This window comes from Tamandua tetradactyla, chromosome 14 (assembly GCF_023851605.1).
Source record: "Tamandua tetradactyla isolate mTamTet1 chromosome 14, mTamTet1.pri, whole genome shotgun sequence".
Taxonomy (NCBI): Eukaryota; Metazoa; Chordata; class Mammalia; order Pilosa; family Myrmecophagidae; genus Tamandua; species Tamandua tetradactyla.
In genome coordinates, this window is record NC_135340.1 from 27957315 (window position 1) to 27969599 (window position 12285).

The 12285-nt window shown below is 35.7% G+C and overlaps 1 long non-coding RNA gene across 2 annotated transcripts in view; it reads right to left on the reverse strand.

The window, feature by feature from the left end:
* The window catches only part of LOC143655689 (uncharacterized), a 307867-nt gene that overhangs the window by 171423 nt on the left and 124159 nt on the right, over positions 1 to 12285 (reverse strand). The window contains exon 5 of one of the 2 annotated variants that reach the window (XR_013162233.1): positions 1674 to 1733. The exons of the other annotated variant lie outside the window; for it this stretch is intronic. This is a non-coding gene — a long non-coding RNA (uncharacterized LOC143655689). The remainder of the gene's footprint in view (positions 1 to 1673; positions 1734 to 12285) is intronic. 2 annotated transcript variants of the gene reach the window in all.

The window sequence follows — 12285 nt, forward strand, 5'->3', positions numbered from 1 at the left end:
TTTATTTAAAGTGAGAGACACGGGAATCTACCCTTCACTTCAACACTTAGAAACCATTGTGGGGTTATGAAGGTCAAGTAGAGGGAGAGTGATGGGGGAACAGCCAGTTGTGGAGCAGTGAGAATACATGAAACATTTACTGATTAAGTTCTCCCTCTCATATGGGTGCAGTTTTTGTCACCTCCGAATCATTACAAAAGTAGCATCAAAGATCACTGATCATAGATCACCATAAAAGATATAATAATGATAAAGTTTGAAACATTGCAAGAACTACCAAAATGTGTTGCAGAGAACTTGAACACGTGCACTGGAAAAATGGCGCTGCTATACTTGCTGAACATGGGATTGCCACAAAGCTTGAATTTCTAAAAATACATAATGTCCTTGAATCCCAGAAAAGTCAGGCACAATAAAATGAAGTATCCCTGTATTCTCTATGCCTTGTTCATATAGACATCTATTAAAGTTGTGGCCTTACCTTTCCAGTACATGAGATACCTTGGAAATGTGACTCTGCTACCCCTTTGAGTACTCTGATGACATCCCCTCTGACCAAGGACCCCACTTTACTGCACTATCCACTTAAGGATGGACCAAGAGTCATGAAATTAGATGGACTTTCTATGTCATCCACCACCCACAGACAACCAGCATTGTGCAACATTAGCATCTACACCCAGCAATTCTCTTACTGCATGGGCTGTGTGCCTTACTCAGATCCTCCGGAAACAGAACTCAGCAGTTCCGCAGAAGGGAAACATGGTCTTATCCCACTTCCTAGCTCAGGGAGGGAGCAAGGGTAGGGGAGGAACACAGGTTTCACTGCACATCCACCCTTACACCCATCAAGATGAGGACTGGCCCCAAAATGGGGAACAAGGACGCATCCCTTGGGACTCTCTTTTTCAGCCACTGTCAGGAGACCACCCCACTTTTTACCCCATTACACCCCACATAATTCCCAAGATGGTGTGTGGTTAGGACCACCAGACAGAGGAGTGGGTTGGCACTTCCTTTCCTAGTCACTCACTTATAGAGATTTCCACTAGGGACTGCACATGAGCCACATCCAGTTTCCCTCTACTTTCTTTTTTTTTTTTATTTTTTATTTTTTACATGGGCAGGCACCGGAAATCGAACCCAGGTCCTCTGGCATGGCAGGCAAGTGTCCTTGCCTGCTGAGCCACCGTGGCCCGCCCTCCCTCTACTTTCTGCATAGCTATAGTGAGAGGTAGGCAGATTCAATTTGATTGTAAAAACTCAGCAATAGGGAGTGGAGAACATTCAGGGAAAATATAACTTGTGGAATAGCTCTCAAGAAAAAGGCATGTCCTCCAAATTTTTTATTGGTACAGATCTTCTCTAATTTAAAAGATTGATCAAAGGAGATATATGGGGCTTTCTCCTACCTTTTCTTGACTGTCTCTGTCTTGACACAAAACCAGAGTATGCTGTGAATCGGTATATGTATATATATATGTGTGTGTGTGTGTATGTGTGTGTATATATATGTACATATACCGATTCACAGCATACTCTGGTTTTGTGTCAAGACATGTATATGTGTATATATACATATATATATACACACATGTATATACATATATATATATACTTAAAAGTGTATCTTGTTATCTAGGTTCTGGCATCAGGCTCTCAATAAGTCTTACCTTTCACATTATTGAAAGAGTTCACCTTTTCCTATGGATATGCATCCTCATGGATATTTACTGAAAAATTAAGAGAAACTGCAAGTCATTTTCATCTTTATAAAAAATTCTTTCATGCTAAAACTTTGGATTTTCAGCAAATTTCTTAAATCTTAAAGAAGTTTTGATCATTTTATTATTTAAACTGGGAATACCGAATATACATATTTATAGTAAAGGAAAAAATATCTTGGTTTAAAATCAGATTAGGACACATAATTACAAAATAGTAATAGCTTCTAAAATCATAAACTTAAATATACAGCAACCATATGTTTATATTAGGAATGTTCAGCTAGGATGAGCTATAACACTGAAATTCATTTCACAAACACACAATTATGTACAATTCCTTTGTGTAACACATGGTTTGGTAATATGCAATTTATTCTTTCTTTTTGCTGAATTGCTTGAAGTTATTTCAAACTATAATTTTTTTGAAGAGGGAAAAAATTAAACCAAAATCTGAATGCTTACTTATATATTTATTAATCATTAAAATAAACCTAAAATATAATGATTACCTCATAATCTAAGTATTTCTCACTTTAAAATAAGTTATGATAATTATAAAAAAGAATCAAAAGGAATTGGAAGACATTGAATATTAGAAATTAAGTTTATATTCTGACTTTAATAAACAACGTATTTTTGAATATTTTAGGTGGCAATATTAATTAAAATTTTATATTGACTTTGCATTCTCTCTATTTTCCACTCCTCTTTCTTTCTCTTCTCTTCATCTTTCTTTTTGCCTTCTTTCTCTTATTTCTTCTCCTTTTCTTTTTCCTCCTGAAAAATCTTTCATTTTTCCACCTTATCTTTACCTTCTTCTCCCCATACACACACATTTAGAGACAACCACACAGACACCTGGAATGCTATAAGTTTTTTTTCTCTTAAATATATCTATATTCAGAGATAACTTTATTTCTAATTCAACCCTTTTACCAGTGACTACAGATCTTGACTTTAGGCTACGTACCATGCAAAGGAGATTTATAAGTGGTGGTTGGGGGTGGAAAGACGTTGACTTTGCTCACTGTCAAATCAGGAAACAGCACAATGCAGTGAGGTGAAAAGCACCACAGTAATAATACACAACTTCAATGATATTCCTGACTTTGGCAATGAATTTCTGACAAGAACAAGAATTCTTTATACTCATCAGTGAATATCCAACACCTAGCCAAATACTTATACAATTAAAATTTAAAATTCAATAGTCTAAATTCAAATGAAGACCAACACAACCAGCAAAACTCAACGTTACATAACATAAAAAGTAATCATTTGTTTTTCTGAGGTCAGATCACGACAGATATGAAATGTGCCCTCATGGATTTGGTTCTTTAAAGTGTACCATGTAATGATTCAATTCTTCCTCCACTTTTTTTCTTCAAACTCTGTGACACCTTCCTTCTCACAGAACAGCGTAGCCTTCATTTGATGAGGATGCATTATTTATATGCTAAGTTCAACTCCGTTCTTTTCTCATTAGCTAGTGACAATTGAACTTGTACTGCACTGTCTTTTTCATGAGGTCAAATCAATGTTTTAATCTATTGAATAACTCCAGAAACTAAAGTTTTAGTCTGTGAAAATGGCTTTTGTTGTAACTTTATTTTGCCAAAAGGAAAGTATGTGTTTATAACAAGTAAAATAATTCAGCAAGAACATACATGACATTATTGTGGTCACTTGGAATTGAAGCCATAGTACCTTAATGGCAGCTCTACTTGTATATCAGAACAATAATATTTAATAGCTTCACTATAAATGATCATTGGCATCTATGAAATCATAAACATGCATGCAAATATGGGAATTGAAATCATAATCCAGAATACAATTACGTTAACCTTTAGATTATAATTAAAACTAAAAAACAAAAACCACAAAATTTTAAATTCCTATTGAATAGTCATTGAGCATGAAATTACATCCTGACCCCAGTTTGAGAAAAAGATCACTGTACAATGCTGGAGATTAAAGGAGTAAGAAGCATAAATGATTTTGATGTGGGAATGAACTAGAGACAGGCAGGCTATAGCTGAGATGTCAATGAGGCAGACATCGACTAGACATCTCATTTTGCTGAAAATTTCTTCTCTCAGCTAGTTGACGAGGCAATGAGGGAGACTGTTTCTCTAGACTTAACTTTGACCAAAAAGAAAGAATTGGTTCATGAAATTCAAGTGACAGGAACCTTGGGAGAAAGTCAACTTGTCATCTTAGTGCTTGAAATAGCCAAGAAAGAAAACACTCAGCGCAGTCTGACAGGTACCTTGGACTTTCGAAAAGCAGATTTCAAAAATTTAGAGAGCAGATATGAGTGATTCCATGACCTTAGTCTTTTAAAAGGACCGGAAGCCTTGAAAAAACAAATTCTGATAAGAAAATTCAACAAGGTAGAAACAAAAGGGAAAGGAATATAAAAGAAAGCAGCACAGCTGCATATATTTTCCTGCACCCTAATAAGTTAGAAAGGGAAAGGAAAATAAACAAGATGCTAGGTTGTTCACATAAATGATGTTGGAAAAGGTATCTTTATATCCATTATACTAAAGGAAACTAAGGCTGAAAAATATTAGAGTATAGAAATATAAAATCAGTTGTAGAAATATATAAAAATAACTAAAGATAGTGAGAAGAGATTTCAGTCACATTTAAAGCATTAGAGAAGGAGATTTCATTTAATTTAAATTAAAATGGTTAATTCCCGTGTTGCAAGCTGCCAAATAAGCATAAGTGATTTCCCACATTCTCTATGAATCTCTCCATCTCTACTATACAAGTGAAGTTAAACTTTTATTTATACAAATAAAAGATAACTAGGTAGCTATAAATATAACAAGAGATAAGTTTGTGTCCACAAATAGATAAAGCTATATAAGAAAAAAAAATCCATCAATATGCTTACCCTGTCTTTCTCCGCTTCTCAGCAGTCTAACATTGGCAACTAGGAACTAAGCAGATTCTCTCTCGTAAGAATCTGAGTCAAGAAATTCTGAAAAAGTAACTAGTCACATGAAGGTAAATAGTAGAACAGAAGAGTCATTTTAAATCAAACCAGGTCAGTATTATGGCAAATTCTATTCATCTGCATACTGATGTTAACGGAGAAGCAAAGACCACACATGAGTAGCCAGAGAGTGCAAGAATTCTGAGAGCAGCAAGTTTTTAAGGGATATATATAGAAAGAGGCTTAAATGAGGACCCAGATGGTCCTGAAATAGTAGCCCGGTCTGACGTGACAGAGAATGCATCAGTCAGGGTTCTCTAAAGAAATAGGAGATATCTATAAACGTGTCTCATGCAACTATTGGAATGGAAGAGGCCAAAATCTGCAGGGAAGGCTGTGAAACTGGTGGCTCCAATGAAGGATCTTGATGAACTCCATAGGAGAGGCTCACTGGCTGAAGAAGCAGTGACAGTCTCTCTTCTTCCTAAACAGCCATCAACTGATTGAATTATCTCATTGGTAGGAGACATGCCTTAGTTGATCACAGAGATAATCAGCCACAGATGCAATCAACTGACTGATGATTGAATACACCAGCCTTCCAGTTTATCAACCAGCCGTACAATACCCTTGCAGCAACAGTCAGGCCAGTGCTTGCCTGACCAGACAACTGAGCAGCATCACTTGGCCGAGTTGACATCAGAACCCAACCATCACCGAGAATAATATCAGTTCCAAGATTGCTATGTTTAGGCTACTCTTTGTTTCTCATCCTTGTTTATCTGAATGAGGCACCAAGGATAATAGATACCTATGGATTCTCTGCATCCCACCTTTAGTTTTAGAAATTGTTTCTTCACCCTACCTCCTACCTTCCATGTGATTTCAGAGTAGTCATGTTTATACAACCTAATTCTTCCACCCTGCAACAGCTGATTAACCTAAACATGGAAAACTTAATCAAGTGAAACAAAAACTTGTCTACATGAGATATTTCAGCCTAAATGTCACTAATTTTTTAAATGGAGAGACAAATTTAAGAGTTATTAATGGCAGCCATTATTTACTGTGTGAATTAGGAAAAAGCATTCTTCCCTACAACTAAAGATAAGGAAAAAGATGATATACAGAGGAAATCAGAGAAAACAGATGGGGAGAATTTAATAGATACCTTGCAGAGCAAACTAATATATGGTTCACATTACTTTGCGGCCCTTAGATTCCATGAGGCAGCCCCTATTCCCCATGTAATTGTAAAGCATTAATATAAGCAATATCTGGACAATAATGGTAGGACTGGGACTATCGCTAGCAAATAATATATAGGCCAATATTTTTCTAATTTCTAGGTAAAATTTTTAAATATACCTGTAAAAATTACACATCATGTAGCATTTCATCAATTCTCAGCCAAATTCCAAGACATAACATCTGTTCTAAGAACAGATGGCTCGTGGGCACCAAGAAAAGAAAGTAGCCATCACCAAAAGCTATTTTTAAGTTCACTAAGAATAATTTAAACCAAATTAATTAAATTATATAGACCTAATGAAGCTGCATTCCAAAGAGGCATTTAATTCAGTGTTCTGTTGATATCTTTTTGGACAAGATAGATATGGGAAAATGTCTGTAAATTACGTTGATTTCTGCATAGTTAAGTAATTATTCTCCAAACATACTTGTTATATGCCTCCTTTTAGAACCAATTGTGAGCCCTATTCATCATTTTGAGTTAGGGATGTATACATATGTATACATATGTGTACATAGACAAGGTGTGTAACAACTTGGAAAATAGTTAAATATTGTATGACAGAATCATGATTGAAAAATCAATTTTTCATTATTCAGGGTTGAAACAATGGATCAAACTGAGCAAGAAAAATTCAAGGAGATAAATATAAAGCCTAATACTTGGGTTTAAAATGTCAACTTCGCATGTTCAGGATGGTGGAGACTGCAAATAGGAAAGAAATGCCCAGTGTCCTTTTAGGAATGAGACTCTACCTTCTACTTACATATTCACAGCTCCTAATACAATTCCTGGCACAGAAAAGATGTTTAATTTAGACATTTCAATTAATGAGTGATATAATATGAACCAAAAAATACTGTGCAGGCTGATATTGCATTTCCCTAAGGACAGTGGTTAGAAAAGAGAGTTAACAATACCCTGAACTTTTCATTGATGAGAACATCTTGGGAGCACTGTGTACTGCTTAGGAAACATATATTAATTAATGGAACCCTGACAGATTGGTGTGAGTCCAGAAACCGTAAACAAGATGGTGAAAAAACAGGAACCCATTGTTATAAGAGAAATGGTTAAGAGGGAAAAGGGGAATTTAACTTGGAAAAGAGTAAAGCTAGGGAGGTATTTGGCACATGTTTTGAAATATTTAAAATTTTAAAACAAAGAGGTGATTAGAGTAGACTTAGCCACTGTAATTCTAAAGTGCTGTCTTGGGATGCAAGGTAAAAACTACAAATGAATCTAGGGAAGAATAATCGTAACAGTGAAACTATTGAATTGAAGCTTAGGATACAAATAGAGAAAGAAATGTATAAGGCATCCACTCTCATGGACATTTAGGATGAATTGCAAAGACAAAAAGCTTACAGAAATGAAAACTCATGCATTCATCGAACAAATATCATTCATTGCTCACCTAAAATAGGGCAGGCATTTTTCTATACATGAGGGGTACAATAGCAAATAGCAAAATTCCCCTGCCTTCATGGAGCTTATATTCTAATGGAAAGATACTGATAATAAATACAGTACATAGCTGTAACATTTAGTTTGTTAAAAGTGATAACTACTAAGGAGACAAAATAAAGCCACAAAGACAGGTCGGGACCGGGGAGGGTTCAAAAAGGTGGTGAAGGAAAGAAGGAGGTGAAGGAGAAAGCCACATGGGTACCCGGGAACGAGCACCGCGGGCTGGGGGAATGGCGAGGACCAAGTCCCTGAGCAGAGTGCAGACGCTGCTCGGCACTGGTCAGGTGCTGAACAGCCAGCTGTAAACGGGATAGAAGAGGCCTCGCTGCACAAGACCTTCAGTCCGGTTAGAGTACAAGCTAATTCATTAGGAAAGTGTGCGCGGTACTATGACGGAAATACAAGTGGGCACAAAACAGAGGTGCCCACCGATCATGGAGTGGTCACGAAAAGCACCCCAGAAGACAGGGCGACTTAGCAAAATAACAAACAAGGAGAAAGATCAGAAGAGGTTCCTGAAAAGAAAGAAAGAAAGAAAGGAAAGAAAGGAAAGGGAGGGAAGGAAGGAAGGAAGGAAGGAAGGAAGGAAGGAAGGGAGGGAGGGAGGGAGGGAGGGAGGGAGGAAGGAAGGAAGGAAGGAAGGAAGGAAGGAAGGAAGGAAGGAAGGAAGGAAGGAAGAGAAAAGAAAAGGGATCAGAAGAGGCAGATACATGGCAGGATAAGTGAGGCTCTTCTCATAGTGCAGGGCATACCTTGTCACCTGGCACGATGGCCCTGGATTCAGAATCTACAAAGAATTTGCTGACTTTGTAGAGCCAAAAACATTCAGTAGAATAGAGGGAAAAGTGACTCAGGGTGGAATGGTGAAATCAAGAAGTAAACAGAGATTTATATGAATAAAGAAAACTTATTGAGATACTTTAAATACAAAATTTATATGACAAAATTATATTATATAATATATTATATATAATATATTACATATTATATATTATATATGTATATATATTTGTGTGTGTGTAAATCTGATTGTTACGGTGTGAGAAGTGATTGTGGGGCAGCAAGGAAGCCAGTTAGAAGACTATTGTGAAAGATGTATATTCTTGACCCCATCTAGGGTCATGAAAATAGGATTGAAGACAAGCAAATAAAGAGATGTAGAAGCAAAAAAATATGGAGTTTGGCAGAAGGTAAACGAGAGAGGAAGAAGTCAAGGGGCTTCCGCATGCTTCCATTTAGACACCCGGAACAGTGGTGTCTAAATGGACATTCCTGACACAGGAAACAGAAGAGGGCAACTGGATGTTGTAAACGAAATGATCCCCTTAATTTTGGACTTTGTGCATTTGAAATGCCCCCAGAAGGTGCAAGTAGAAAATTAGTAGAATGAAATGTTAATAGATATTCCTCAAAAGAAAGGTTTCCTAATTAGATACGTCTGGGAAATCCTACATCCCCTAACCTGCTCTTGAACATCCATTCAGTTATTTATTCATTAATTCACCCCATATTTTGTGGTTCCAATTTTGTGTCATAAACTATGCTTCTCTCTGTAAAATACAAGATAATAAGATTAACATAATCCCTGCCTTAAAGGGATTTACAATCCATGAGGAAAACAAGCTTTAAACAAATAATTATTCAAATTATAATTGGTATAATATTGCAAAAGAGTAGTAGATAGAACAAGAAGTGTGCAAATCAGGGGCCAGATCTAGCCTGGGGAGCCCCCATGTTGTCACCTTACTGTACTTTGATTCTACTATCGTGAAACCTATTGTGATTATTTAAATAAATTGTTAGATTTTTTTTAACCAAAGAGTTCTCCGCTCCCTTCCTGTCCCTGCCAAAATATCAGTTATATATAAAGAACAGTTTGGGAAACCCTCAGTGAGGGGACAAGAAAAATGTTAACATGTAGTTGAATCTTCATTGCCAGCATGCAGTTTCCCCTTCTGCATAGAAGGAATAGCTAGAGCAAAGGTGCAGAGGCAGATGCACGTGGCATGTGTGGGGCATAGGTTGTAAAGCAGTCTAATAAGAGAAGAAACAGGCCAAGTAAAAGCAATTCTGATCAATTGGGCACCAAATAAGAAACTGTGGACATTACTGTGACTGAGTCACTTGACTACCCAAATTAGCCTCCATTTCCTACTTCACACACTAAAAATGATGGTGTCCATTTTTCTCTTTTCCTCCTATCTTAGGGATGTAATAAGGCTGTCATAGCTGTAGTTAATGAATGAAGGAATGAATTAACTCTGATCTTTTTGGTGTGTGTAATGAATAAAATATTATTGGCATTAATAATGAATTACAGTTATTCAACATTTAACTGGCACAGGTTGAGATTTCATTTCTGATGTCTGGAACTGGGCTTTGAGTCACCAAAATACTTTAATCAGTTGGATGTTCAGGCTGAATTAAATGTGTGTGTGTGTGTGTATTTCTTATTTTTTGGTGTGATTGTGAGTCAAGAATATTGGAGCTAGAAATATACCCTGTGAGGATGCAGGATTTAGTGTGAGGTTTCATATCCTCTTCTCTCCCTGCTGCTCCTATTCTCCCAGGCAAACGCTACTAAATTTTTGATCAAAATTTTTACAAGAAAAATTATGTGGAAGCAATTTTAGATACTGAGCTGTTGTGACTGATTAAACTAGAGTAAGACAATTAAACAATATGCAATGATTTAAAATAATATTGCATTTAATGGTGGAGGAAGGTGCTCAAAATATGTTATCTAAAGAATCACAGATTTACAATGAGATCCCTTTTTTTTGTTAAAAGAAAAATAAGAGGTATCCATGCATAAGTGCAGATATAGAAAGAGTGTTACTTTCTGGGTGATAAAATTAAAGGTTTGCTTTGTTTTTTTTCATTCATCTACAATTTTTAAATTTTCTATTAATTATTTTTAATATTTTTAAATGAAAAGCTTAAAGACTTTTTCAATAAGCAGATATACATTAAGGTCCTATGAGTTTTTAATAATAATAGCTACATTGAATTTACATACAAGTTTCTATTTTATTCATTTTTGGCTTTATAGCTCCAAAACCTCTACTGACATTTGGTAAATATTCGTTTTAATAATTCTTCCATACTTGTCTTTACAAACATCTTAATCTCACTAGCAGGAAACAATTCACAAGGAGAGAACAAGTAGCTGTAGGAACTACTAAATCATATTGGTTTGGGTAGCTACATTTTTCAAAAGTTATCAGCTGCAGGATTTACATTCTGAATGAAAAGTCTCTGGGGAAGAACCAAGGTTAGGGTGACCTGGGAAGGGAGGCAAGTTTATATGTGACTATCAGGTAACAGAGATAAGCTTTTGAAAAGGAGACTGAAGAGCATAACTTTTTTTTTAAGGACTAATCCTGCCTTTTATGACAGACTACAATTTGTTCTATATAAATTAATTGCTGCATGAAGAGTGGGATGTTAAGGCATCGCAATTATTGTTATAGGTCTATGAAGTTTCATAACTTTATAGTAACATTCTAGATATTTTTGTATGTGGTAGGAGATTAAGTGTAGGATATAATTAAGGATAAAAGCATTTCTGGTTTAGAGGTGTTTGCAAACTAGGAAGGGATACTGCAAGGTAGAATAAATTAGTTTAAATCTTCAAGGATTAATAGGCTTTCAGTGACAGAAAAAAATAGAGGAAAGCTATTACAAATTAACTGGGACCAAAAGTATGAGGGCATGAAAATACACGGTATACTGAGAAAATACTTGAAAGGCAAGCTTGATGGAAGTGTGCAGGGGGAAAAGGTCTGACTAAGCTAACTGAGATCAGTTATAGCAACCTGTGTGTGCCATTGTAGGAAATTTTTACTGTATTCTGTAGGCTGTAGGCAGTTATCTAAGTGTTTTTATTATAATAGTGGTAAGATTCTGACCTACATTTTAAGAAGCTAATTCTGAAAGCAGTGTGAAAGGAGGAGTAATATTAAAAGACTGAAGACAGAGGTACCCATTGGAAAGCTAATGGAAAAATCTAGTCATAAAATTATGCCATAGCCTGCTGTATGGGAGGAAAAATGAAAACAAAATAATAGACTGATGAATTGCCACAGTGCAGGTAAAACAAAGAGAACTTAGTGATTTATCAGTGGTAGGATTGAGGGAGATGAATGGCTCAAAATAACTGCTTTTTTTTTTTTAATAGGTGGCTGGGAATATACTGGATTGAATTTAATTTGGCTTTGAAATATCATGCAAATTCTTGGCAAATAGGGTTAGAATTTGAAGAAACAGTATATAAAATTAAAATCTAAGATTATTTCTATGAGAAAGCAAACTACAAAGTGCTAAGTTCATTAAAACAAGTTCATTGAAATAAGTTCCTTATACTTGGTATACCAAATATACAAATTTAAAACAGCCCATTCAAAGACTGTTATCATTTTAACTAAGTTTAATCACACTAATTTGTAGAGTAGACACAATCTAAAGCTACACTGGCCAAATATATAACATTAAAGGAAAAGGACTTTATATAAGAATGAAAAAGATAACTAATTGTAGTTTATGTACAATATGGTCTTGCTGTAATGTGGTCTGAATTGTCAGGGAAAAGCTCTTATCCTTTTTTGCTGAGATAGTATTGAAAGGTTAATTATAAATAGGCTATGAGGTTACTGAAAACTCCAATGCTACATCATTCAAAAAGAGGAGCTATAGGAAAACCAGAGTAAGAGTACACAAAATTCAAGATTTTAGGTGAAGCACAAAGAGTGAAAGAAAAGCAAAATTTGGTCAAAATCAATATAATAAAGAGGGATATGAGTCAGGTGGTTAAGCCAAAAGGGTTGACGTCATTTTACTTCAATCAGATTATGAAGAGGCAGGAGGTGGGAGAAATAAGGCAACAG